The 13,639-nt window shown below is 33.8% G+C and overlaps 1 protein-coding gene across 4 annotated transcripts in view; it reads right to left on the bottom strand.

The window, feature by feature from the left end:
• Nucleotides 1–12,586, bottom strand: part of LOC120635989 — a 135,556-nt gene extending 122,970 nt beyond the window's left edge. Inside the window, exon 1 of one of the 4 annotated variants that reach the window (XM_039907211.1) lies at nt 12,454–12,586. The gene's annotated coding sequence lies outside the window, so the exon portion shown is untranslated. Of the gene's footprint in view, nt 1–12,247 lie in introns of all 4 variants that reach the window. The other 3 variants (XM_039907210.1, XM_039907209.1, XM_039907208.1) reach the window with 3 other exon arrangements.
• Nucleotides 12,587–13,639: the final 1,053 nt, after the last annotated feature.

Here is a 13,639-nt window from a genome sequence, read left to right on the forward strand (position 1 = left end):
AGTTAGTTAAATATAACTTGTAGAGGTGTTATATATATAAAACAGTTTAGGTAGGACACTAATGCCACCATCCTGCTTTGTCTGCCCTGGACATCGTCCGGGAGGAATACAAGGGGTACCCCGGGCGTCCAACAAATCCAACACGAGGGTGGCCACCATGCCGTGGTGGTTTTTAGTTTGGGTATGGGGGGAGTCCCACATAACCTCCGTCCTGCCCAAAGTTCGGAGCTAGCAATAAAGCTTTTCCACCAAGCCAAAAAAAAAGGAGCCCTGTGCACGTCTCTGCACGACTAGCATGGGCATGAGACATTTTTCTTTACAGGGGAAGGACAAAATGTTTGTCTTCTATAATTTAGTTCACTCCCTAACCATGGGCGCACGGCTTTAAATATTCAAATAGTATATGTGTAAGATTAAACAGGTAAAGTTCTCCTTTTCTCAGTTTTGAGAAAGTATGTTAGCCGTGCTGATGAGATATAATCAGTCCAATCCTTAGTTCAGAAAGCAATATAACTTCCACTCATTAGAATAGCACATTGAACACAGTGTTGTATTTTTTTTCTAATCCTGTACTTATAAATAAACGATATATATAAAAGAGAAAGTGTGTGAGTATGTTCCGTATAGGCTCCGAAACGGCTGGACCGATTTCAATGAAACTTTCAGGGAATCTCCGGATTGACCTAGCGAGTAATCCTGTAATGTTTGGTGACGATCGGAGCACACCATTTATGAACTGTCAAACTGTCAAATACAGCTTTTATTAAAAATTTAATGATGTAAGTTTATTGTTTAAATAAAATAAAGCAAAATCTAGCCCGGCGAAGCGGGCTGGGTACGCTAGTTTCCTCTAAATATCACAGATGATATAAGCAACTACAGAACACCGGAGCTCAATTCTGTTTTACTGGTATCACAACGCAAATAGAATATAATATCGTTATATGACTTTTGACCAATATGAATGATTACACATGAACATCCGCAATACTAATATGTTTATAATTAAATGTAATCAAATAATATGAAGTAGGTATTTGTTCTTGCGATGTGACCTACCCAGTGTCACGCCCACAAACAACTTAGACTGAGGCTAATATGTATTTAGAGTACTCAAAGTGTGTTGAAACAAGACAGATTGACACAAATAAATCTTGTTCTTAAATCAAAGTAAACTTCTTGGATCTGAGTGCCAGGTGTGAGATTTTCTATGTTAACTTATTCGATCGCGTGAAAGTTAACTACGATTTATACGGACCAACATCTAGTTACAATATTGGGAAACCGTAGTCGCAAGATGCCGCTCTTTCAAACCGATAAAAATAGTAGTTATTTTTCACGTGATCGAATAAGTAAACGTTGGTAGAGAATCGCACACTTTGCACTCAGTATGAGAGAAATTATTTGATTTGGTTATTGGCAGTGGGTGGGTGATTTTAATAAACGAAGTAATTAACCCGTTTACATTGTAAACAAAAAGAACACTTAAAAGGTTGCGGTGACAAGTTTTCGTTTCATTTCATTTATTACGTCACATATCCGATAACACCTACACAACTAAGACGAATCTCACGTTATGCTAAATTTCATCCACCCGTTTAACCTGTAGCCTAAGAAAAACGCATAATTACACCCTACATACGGTGGTATCCGCAGCTGTTTATTATGTAGTTTTTTTTAGAATTCTAACATAATTATTTATATAATAATACTAGCGGACCCCAGCGCCATCTGTCGGGCTGATTTGTGGATCTAAACCATCCAGGGTGCCACCCAAACGCATACCAAAAAAAAATATTCAAATCGGTCCAGCCGTTTAGGAGGAGTTCAGTGACATACACACATACACAATAAATATATATATAAAGATATACTATTTGATATAAAAGGTTATTGTTAACCGTCCTGGAAAGCATAAAAAAAAATCAAATTTTTATTTTAAACAAGTTGATCACTGATAAGTTCCAACGATAAACTCAATCAATGTGCATTTACATTTTACCTTCTTATTAAGAGTCTATCTAACCTCATTTACAGTAAAATAATCTAAGTTCGAATAATGGAGGTCGATTAAGCTATAATTTTTGCAGACGCTAGTAATTACAAATAGAATTAAATTAATTGTCTAGGACTACTAAGATGCACTATTTTTATGATCTTACTGTACTATTGAGTTTTAAATTCCAATGTTTCGGCTGAAAATACTCTATTTTTTTAGTACATTATGAAGATAACACTGGCGTGCACCAGATTTTTGCACAGGTAAAAAGCAAGAAAAATCCTCCATCTAAACAAGTTTTATAAAAAAAACAGTAGCCAAAGCTTTTGTACATTGGCTGCACTTTGTGCCAATTCGGTTTGAATGTCATCTACGGGTTGCAGGAAGTGTATACCTGCCACAATAAACGGCCTACCATGCGCAAAGATTTTTTTCACTCGGATTATTATTCTGATAATTTTAAGTACCAGATAAAGAGAGCTATGCATCTTTATCATCGATTAAATTGTGCGAGAACAGGCTGGGAACTTTGAATCGTCCATCATTTAAACCCTCATCCACATAAACATTGACAACGGCAAATCCGTTGCCGTACCTATAGGTACGGCAATACAATAGGTACGGCAATACAGTTTTACCTGACCTATTATAATTTTCGTCCCTATCACTAAATACTGCAAATATAACCGAAAGATGGCCTAGAAAATACACCAAAATATGAGTCAGATTGCGCTGGGTAAGCGACGGTTACTCAAGTCAGTAAAAAGAAGACCAATGTTTGAGGTTTGAAGAAGATTGGGACATTCGTCGGTCACTGCTCCTATCAGTAACAACGAATATAAATCGCAATAGTTCGCTAGCAGTTGACTAGTATGCAAAATATGCGGCTTACCAATACGCACAGGACCAGCGTAGTGGAATACGGCCTAAAACTTCTTCTTCTGAGAGGAGACCCGTGCCTTGGCCTTGTAAGGAGTTTATCATGTGTCAGAACTTTAGAAACTTTACAGCCAATTACAAGCAAAATGCCGCCCTCATTTCATGCCACTCATTTCATTGTCCTGCCGCGTCATGATATAAGCACCGGGCATGAGCACTACAGATACTTACATAATTAATGAGAAATGCAACATTCGATGTGGCTTGTTTGCATATACTGAGTATCATTAAGTCTTATGAGCGGGTTTTGCTGATGATCGCTGAGGAGTTCTGTTCTCAATATCTAATCCTTACAGACCTTCACTAATATAGAGCATAAAAAAACTATCTTTCCAAATATGTAAATACGTATTTATAATTATACAGATATATACAAGCCAGCGTTTTCCCGCGCAAATAATTATGTAACTATAGAGATATATAGGCTAATTATATATAGATAACGATATCCATAATCGGAAATGATAAAGAAATCTAGAAAATTATGCGACGATGGAAAAAGGTCATTTACAGAAACCCGTACTTAGTGATAATTATAATCAGCGTTAAAGCCGTACCGCATTAGAATAATATGGTGGGCATGTGCTATAAAAACTCTCTCTCTCTCTCTCTCTCTCTCTCTCTCTCTCTTAGCAGTGGTACATTAATAGATTGATGATTATGATAATGATAGTTAGTGAATTGGGAAAACGCGGCATAGTAGGTAGTGGCACATAGAAACATACTGCCAAAACATTGATGACATCACTTTCCATAAATAGCTGCGCTGTTCGTAAATAGATTTACAAGAGCCCAATACGCCGACATATCAATTCAAAAACGATCACATGGACTGCTACACTACCTACATATAGTGTGAAAAGTAAATTCTGTCCACAGAATACGTCTGTATGAAAAATCTATCTCAAAAATAAATTTATTTATTTGCCAGTTGTCCCCGCGACTTTGTAAGCCAAAAACTTCTGATAAACAAAATTTTCCAATACATACTAATACTAACCGGGCAGTGGTACATGAAGATCATGGACGGGTAAGGAGAGATGATAGGATATGAAGATATGGCGATAGCAATAAGAACACCTGGCTAAGTTTCTTGTGTGATTATTCTTAGACCAGGACGCATTTGGAACCCTCGTAGCTCTAGTAAAAATTTTACTAATGTAGTTATTGCCCTTATCTCACTACCATGTTCACTTTTTATACGTAACGAAAGCATCAAAGATGCCATCTATGGATAAAGAATAAAGAAATATTGGTTTATGACTTTAGACTTCGATTCATCCACATTAGTGGCCCAATAGTGGCACACTCCTACTCTCTCATCCCTGTAAATGTATCACGTTTATAAAATTGACTTATAATTTAATGAATAGAAAGTCGCGACATCTTTATAATTTCAGGACCTTAAGAGCTAGAATTTTACTGCTACGAAAGAACTTTATGAAATTCCACCCCATTATTTTCTCAAATGATGACTCCGCCCGTAATATATCGTTTAAAAATTACGAAATACATTTTGGTACATCATTCCACTCTCAAGGGAGCTATTTAAAGACTATTTGGATATGCAAAAGAAAATAAAATAAGAACAACAGATGTAGCCTTTATTACAAAATCCGTAGAGGCACGATACCCAGCATCATTTCATTACATTATATTTATTTAATGACAAGGTTTATTGGAAGCAGGCCGCACGAAATTCATCTCTCACAAGATAGAAAAATGATTGTGAAACTAAAAATTATGTTAGAAAATATCAACTGCTCAGTTTCTCACCGGCTTCATCTCAGTAGAATCTGCTTAACGGGCAGGTAGTAGAATCACTAAATACAGACATACTTGACTTTCTACTTGAAATAAATAATTAAAAACCTAAAGAAGTACCTAATACTTATATAGAATAAATATTATTTACTAGCGGACCCACGCGACTTTGTCCGCGAAGAGTCGACTTATAAAAATGGTCGTATGATGTCGCGGACTGTATTATAGAACTTTAAAGAAACAACAATTCCGATATACTTACTACATACTTCCGTCCGGTACCGTTCACGCATCGCACGCATCAAAATCTCTTAAAAAGGATATTTTTTGCAGTTTCAACATTTCTCATTAAAAGAACGATCCCATCGAATCCCAAAAAAAAGAACGAAACAGCAATTTCTGAGTTTAGCGCGTTGAAGCAAACAAAATTTAAAAGCTTTAAAACCACGTCAATCTAAAACTAGAGAGAGAGAGAGAGTAGAACCTGCTTGCTTTTCCGGGATAAAGCCTATGAGCTATTCCAGACTATATTGAAGGTATCTCTGCCAAATTTTAGCCAAATCGGTTCATTTGTTGTGGCGTCAAAGAGTAACAAACATTCATCCATTCATCTATCCATCCATCCATCTATCCATCCATGTATCCATCCATCTATCCATTCATCTATCCATCCATCTATCCATCCATCTATCCATCCATCTATCCATCCATCTATCCATCCATCTATCCATCCATCTATCTATCCATCTATCCATCCATCTATCTATCTATCCATCCATCCATCCATCTATCCATTCATCTATCAATCCACCTATCCATCCATACATACATCCATCCATCCATACATTTATTCTCACAAACTTTCGCATTTATAATATTAGTATGCAATGGCTTGCATAGAGGGTATGCACAGGGTATGCAGATGATATAAAATGAAGAAAATCTTCAGCACGAGTTATAAAACTTAAGGGTAGGCTTTTCATAACTCTTACAATGCCTTAGTTCCCTTAGTTTTATTTAACTTGCATTGGAGATTTTTTCATTTTATATCATCTGCGACTTTCTGTTATGTGTGAAGAATTATGTCATTGATCTCTGACAATGTTCATCAGATCTTCATTAAAATTAGACAATACATGCTTACACTGTCAAATCAAAAAATATTTTTTTAAATCGGTGCAAATTTAACGGAGATATGAAGTAATATTGATAAAAAATTTCATTCCATTTCCCGCAGGAAACTTATTGTTTATGGGGATAAAAAGTGTCCTTTATGTTGACCCGGGATATCAGCTACCACTATACCAAATTTTATTTAAATCATACTATGCATATGAATAGGCATATGGGACAACGATCGAATGCATGCGTACCATCCTTCTAATATTATAAATGAGAAAGTTTGTGAGGATGGATGAATGTATCAACTAAAATAATGACAACTTACTAACTCAGTATACCACGTAAAATAATAGTAGGCACATAGCTAGCTAGATTATGATTATGATGTTAGATCTATTCTAGCTTCTCGATAAACTAATACGCGGCCGAAGTCGCGAGGGTCCGCTTATCTATGTAAATATATGAATCCCTATTTTCTAAGTCACGCCGTAACTTGAGAACAACGATAGTGAAGGAGTTCCTTTCCGCTAAGAACCATAAAGAAATTGTGAGTGGTTCTTTTAATATTCGGAATTTTTCGAAGTTTTCCTGAGTTGTGATACATAAGATTGTATAGCTATCGAATTTTCAATAGTCGTGCAGTCATGGACTTCTTTTTATTTTGGCGTATCTGTGGCCGTTTACACATCGCACGCATCGGTAGTTCCGCTCCTTTTAGACGTCGCGTCTATATTATATAGCCTTTCGCCATCCTCGATAAATGTTTTATCCAACACAAAAAGATTTTTCCAATTCTAAACAGGAATTCCTGAGATAAGCGCGTCCAACCAAACCGACTCTTTTAGATTTTCTCTTTCGTTCTGCATTTAGTCGCCTCGTACGACGCCCGGGAAAAGAGAAGGGGTGGTGACTGTATTCTGATTTGCCTTCTCCACTCGGCATAGGAAAAAGTTATATGATTATTCACTCGCTATAAGTCACTTCTTGTCTGTTGAATGAGGCTTTAATAATCAAGCATATATTTTGAGAAACCCATAACTTCTCGACGGCAATATTATTGAATTAATATTGATTTAATTTAGTTCAAATCCCGGCATGTACCTCTAATTTTTCAACGTTAAGGAAAACATCATGAGTTAACCTGCGTCACTTATGTTCTCAAACGCATGCGAAGTCCATCAATCCGCATTCGTTCAGCGTGTTGGACTACGGCCTAAACCAAAGGGTTAACCTAACACTTATCATTGCAGAAGAAGACCCGTGCCCTTTGGTCTATAGAGGGCTGGTAATGGGTCGATGTGATCGATTGATATTAAACAAAAATTCAACAACTTTCATAAAACGAATGAATATTTTAATGAGTTCACTGTTTTTCCATTTTACAACGTATTTTCTTTTACGGCCCTTTTCCAAAATCATTTCGATAGTATCACTCTATAGATGTTTCTTTAGTAGCTTACTAATCCTGCGTTATTAAATTTGTATTAGGACACTTATTTTTCCAGCATATCAAAGCATTATTTTACTAATTGTGCAGGCGCTTGCATTAAATCTGCAGAATCAGTCTAGGTCAGTGTTTTGTTTATTATGATTAAAACATCAAAATCCATTCAATAGTTTTTTAGTTTATATGAGCGTATAGTATAAAACAACTTACGGAACTAAGGAACAAGATAATTACATAAATTTGATCTAGACATCTTTTGATATCTGGGTATATAAGATAAGCATTAAATGTTCTTAAGAGGAAAGAAAGTATAGGCGGGATTCTCCTTACATATGTTTTCCCTTTTTTTCTTCATAGATAATTAATGCCTTTTTAGCAATATTTTTTTTTCGAAAAATCAAAGTCCAGTGTAGTCATGTCGCTATCATACCTTTTTCTTGAAAGTCTAACACTCTAAAAAGGAACAATAATACTTTTTTTTTTACATATTGGATAGAAGCAGGCGTTACTTTGTGGAATTCCATGATATATTATGAAAATTGAGCTTAATTTTAAGCAGGAGAATATTAAATTATTACAGATGTAATTTATTATTTCTTCAATCGTTATACTGCACACCAAAAAGATCTTCCCATCTATCCCAAATTGAATCTGCTCAGTTTTGGATGAGAAAACGGCAAAACGGAACGCATTATAGGTAAAATAGGTCTACATCTGAGGAGGCGCAGCGCGACTTAATAAGTTTTTCAACTACCTATTCATCTAGTTTGTCCTAGCTGTACAAACAGTCTTAATGTTTAAAATATTAAATGACTGAAGATTTTTCAACCAATCCTTTAGTAATTTTGACACAGCCGTTGCATTTGAATGTAACGAAATGTACTCCCCATTTACCTACCTTACCTATGAACTACCCCATAAACTGCAACTTTTTAAAACTGAGTAGTGTTTAAGCCATAACCAAACTGGCCAAGTGCGGATTGGCAGATTTCACACACACACCTTTGAGGATGTTTGTGTGGTTAAATATGGCCTAAACTCTCTTCATTCTGAGAGAATACCTGTGCCCTGTAGTGTGCTGAAAATGGGTTTATCATGATGATGATGATGATTTAAAAATGCTCAAATTAGTAAAGTAAATAAAGTTGAACTTTTAAGATGACAAGGCTTAACTATGAATAATTTACACACGAAAGTTTTCATCTAATTTAAAGCCTAAAATAAATAAGCTTTGACTTTATAAGGTAAAAGTTACTCAATAATATTAAGGTACCAACTTTATTGAAACAAGACGAAGTATTTTTTGGTAATAATCAATGTTGAACTTTGTATTTATTTAGCAATTCAATTTGTTTTAAGTCAGATAAAAACTTTACTAAAATATAAAATCCTTAAATTAACACCATTCAGTTTATTATTTTTATCTAACACATGATAGGTTTTTGTGGTTTATTTAAACTGGACTAGTGTTAACTGACGTGATAAACTAACATAGCTTATCATCTATAATGCTGTAACTCTAATCAAGTGACTAATGATAAGAATGCAATGTACATTTACCAAGGAGCAAATTAAGTATCACTAGGTTTTGTGCTACGTTTTATTCTAATTTGTAACCGTACCTACCTTCTAGCAATATTTTTCACAATTAATTATACCTACCTTTTACCAGAGTACACTGTCAGATAAACTTTAAGGCATGTTAATTTAGTTTATTGACTTGTGTACAAAACAGCACCAATAAAATAAAATGCTCCAATTGTTAATTTACTTCTGGTGCACAAAAATATGGAAGCATTTAAGCTAATCTATAGCATATAATAAACACTAAGAGGACCTATTTTGCATAACATAGTTATAGGATCTATTACCTAGATAATAATTCATTAGGATGGTATGTTGCAGAGAATGGTAACCAGGGAGGCAATCAAAACTTACTATAGTAGGGGAGCCCACGATGCTAAATGGGGATTTACTCGAGCATCGTAGAGACCTATTGGGATGCATAGCTTAGATGATAAGAAGAAAAAAATGTTATATGATATATACCTTTACATCGGTGGGGGAAGCGGCTATAGATTTTTAAATATGTAAAAAAAAAAACTGTTGCATGGACATCTTCAAGCGCGTCAGATATTGATAGCATCAATACCCTACGTATTTTTAATAATGTACGTATGTTAATCTGATCGTTTGCATGATGCGGGTGGTAGTATTTAAGGGATGAAAATGAAAAAAACAAAAATTTAATCGAGCGCGTCAGATTTTCTAAGGTAGTGTTAAGTGCACCAAAAAAAAGCTCTCATTCACTAATCTGACGATTTCGATGGGACGCAAACTCGCGGCCATTTTCATAATGTGCAAAAAAAATTCACCATTTTGAAATACTCAAGCGCGTCAGATTAAGATATATATGTTTCATCTTTATATTCTTAACGTACTGTCTCAAAATCTGATGATTATCTAGAGGGATTCGCCTGATCTGACAAAAAAAAATTAGAAAAACGGTTCTTCTTAAAGGCCACCCCTGCAACTTCCCGCTAATTCCATTCTTAGGCGCTTAAAATTGTACTTATGACATTTTTGAGCTCAAAATATAATTTATATGATATTTTGAGTTCAAAGAAATAATATTTCTATGCATTTGAGCTCTCCCAGCACGAAAGTCTGATAGGAGTTTCATAGAACACTATTTTTGGAATTTTCAAACCGCATTAACTTTTGAATGGATCAAGCAATTTTCACGCGGTTCACGGCAAATATAAAAACTATACTTTTATAAAATATATAATAAGCTGTTCGTAATGGAGTGTGGTCTTTGGTATTATTATGTTTTAATTTGAAGTGTCCGTTCTGGATTTTATTTATCCTGATAGGTAACTATTTACCTGTTGACCTATTTACCTATGTCTTGTAGCATAAGAAATCTACATTATTATTTTTTTTGATTTCAAGGAGAGTTAGGAACTAACCATCTATATCATCAATAAAAAGATAAAATACTAAAAAGAACAAATAAACAGAAAGAGTAGAGCATCAAAAACTAGCAATGTTTCAATATCAAACTTCATGTAACAGTAATACAGATAAAGACACTTATTAATGTTTTGCTTAATGTTTTTGTTGCCTAGCAATCTAGAGAGGAAATATGACCAGTTGTCATCTTTTTTTACTTAAGTAAGTAGACTAACTGATTGTTAGATTGTTTAGCTATTTGAAATATTAATATATTACAAAATATTGTTTTTTTAACACTCATACATAAAAATAAACTGATTAAATTTACTATCATATAACTATAGACTAGCAATGTGTAGTTATCAATGAACAACAGACTTATGAGCAACCATTATTTTCATGTAAGTCAATAAGCATAATAGTTATGCTTAGTTACACAAAATAAATAAATTAAAAAAAAACATATTTAAAATGCATTGCATTATCTAATATTCAGTGTTTACAATAAAATGTGAATAAAACTAGACTACAGCTTGTTAATTACCTAAGCTATATCAATTTCATGTTATGAAGTAATCTACTTATTTTTAAATGAAAAGGCTTTAACATCCAAAAGTCTCCTGCATTCATATGGTCTCCTATACTAGGATTTTATAATGTTTTTTTATTTTTATGTAATGCCAATTTTTAGTTCAAACTGATTACTAACTGAATTCATTGTATGAAAAATTTGTAAGTAAAAATATCCTACATATTCTCATATATATGTGAAATTATTTTATCACTATTCATTTATTTTGTAGCAATTTTACTGAAATTATTCCATAATCATGCATTATAAACATAAATAAGAAGCTAGTTTGTTAAAATAGATAGGTACTAAGGTTAGTTGGGCAGATAGGTGCAAAAAACACCAAGACCAAGTTGTGTTTACACATATTATATAGCATTAAGCCAAAAAATAGATCATCCAACACAAAAAGATTTTTCCAATTTGAATCAACCAAAGTTATAGCTGACCCGTGCCTACTTTATTGGGCGGTAAGCATTTTTACTCATGATGAAATTATGAATATGGTTTGGTTATACTGATTTATTTCCAGACTTCCAAAAGTAGTAGTTATATTTTCACTGTAATTGTGTGTATGTATTTGCCAATTACATGCCAATTTGGCTATATTACCATGTTTCAATACATAAAATTTTAGTTTTGGAAATTTCAACTACCCCAAACCTGCTAAATTATAAAATGTTGATTATGCACACTTTATGAATTACTTCTGAAACACAATTTATGAAATATTTTAGTCAGAGATTTATCTTCGGCTAGTCACCATTCTACTGACAAAGATATACTGTGAAGCTGTATAGTGTTACAGTACATACGCACAGTATTGGTTTAACATAACTATCATACCCCTGGCAGGTTAGACCATTACACCAAGTGAGATTGCACTCAAGGACTTGTAGTAGAATAAAAGTAAAAAAGAATGTAAACTTCAAGCTGTATATAAGTTTAATGATACTTTTTGCAGATTGCTACACTGTTTGATTTGAAATAGGTGGAAAAATTAGTGCATAACTGAAATTTTACGAAAATGTGATTACCAAATGAAACAAACATTGGGCACACAGTTATACCTCCATGAAGTTATTAAACCACAAAGTCTGCTTGTGGAGTTTTGAAACAACAATTGGATATAAAATGATAAATGTCACAAGACTCCTCCTATTGTGGCATTTATTGTTTTTACTTAATGCAATTTTCAATGAAAGAATACAATTTTAAAATAATGTTAATTAAGTGTAACATTAATCGTCTTTATGTACACTCATTACTTTTTAAACTCCACTCAATATAAATTTAGGTATCATGGGGGCTAAAAAGAGAACCCCTTTAAGAAATGTATAAAAGGAGAGTAAATTCTGTGTCAAAATCCTATTACTTTGTGCGAACCTTCTGGTGTGTTTAATATAACTAAATAATATGCAACTTGTTGATTAAGTTAGCCAGTTACCTGTTGCTTTAATCAAGTTTTTAAACCGTGCATCATAGTAAAAGGTGTAAACATATAATTTGTTCTATAGTTTTAGTCTTATTTTAGGCGAGTATATGGCTAAAATAAATACAAGAACGGATTAAATTTGTATCGGGAAGACGTGACCGTATTAAATATGGAACAAACCGTAAACACATCAATATCAGAGACAAGAGTCAACGCACAATTGCACTTTAGCTTGAAGATAACATTTTCACTCAATACTTTAAGAACACTTTTAAACTTGTGAACGCTATTAAAAATTGTAATAAAATTATCAAAAATCACCAACACCTCGAAACGATTCACTTCACTAATCGAAATTACTTCTCAGTTCACACTTGTCAAATTTAGGGATGCTAATGCGTGCCAAACCGTTGTCTAAAATAATACCAATAAGTAAGTGTTTGTATTCTCATTGTCAGTGACTTTTTGGTTGAAGTTTCCTTCAGCACGGATTGCATGGGCAGGAGACACTTTTCAGTTTTATCAGATATCTGAACATTGGGGTACGTGTGAAAATAATATCCAACTAATTTACATGTAATTGTAAATGGGAGTAAACTTTACCTAATTTTTGTTGCCGTGCTTTGGCAGGTGGACATGTTGATTTTATTATGAGATACCCTAGCAAGGGATAAAACAGGGGATATATTTTTGTCTCCTGCGTTGGCAATGTACCATATTAAATAAATGGTATCTTTTATGAACAACTGCAAAATTCATAGTTATTTTCATACTTGGCAAGGAATCTTTTTTTCTGTTTTCGCAACACTATTGAAGCTAACTTTAGTTGTGTCTATACGCAATTGTCCGTATTGTTACATTTTCTCGTCTTACTGCGATAAATTGAGAATAAATTGCGTACTAAAGGTTTGCGTATTAGTTTCGTTATTTCCAGCCAATTGCTCGTATTCCTCTGAGCCCGTATCTGAGCACAGACTACTATTATTACTATTAAGAAATAAGCATTGATGCTAATAATTTACGTATATCAAAATTAAAGCGCTCTGTCTGCGGCCTACATCCATCTACCCTTATAATAAATTATTGGAATCCTAGCTTTGTTTCTAAACCTTTTCCTTGGTACTATTTAGGTTGTTAGAATTTAGACCAGATTGCGACAGTAGCGCCCCTGTTATCTTCCATCTTAGATAGAGGTCCTAATTTTTAGTATTTTTTGTCAGATTATAATCATAATAGACAATCAGAACATGAGAGTTTTTATTAATCTTAATTCTGTTGTATGTTGGTGTTGGTATGTTGTAATAATTGATATAATATTATGTTACTATCGGTTGTTATGACAAGGCTGGGGCTGAATGACATGGCTTCTCGATCTTTATTCGCACCTCAATATTGACAAAAATA

This window comes from Pararge aegeria, chromosome Z (genome assembly GCF_905163445.1).
Source record: "Pararge aegeria chromosome Z, ilParAegt1.1, whole genome shotgun sequence".
Lineage (NCBI taxonomy): Eukaryota > Metazoa > Arthropoda > Insecta > Lepidoptera > Nymphalidae > Pararge > Pararge aegeria.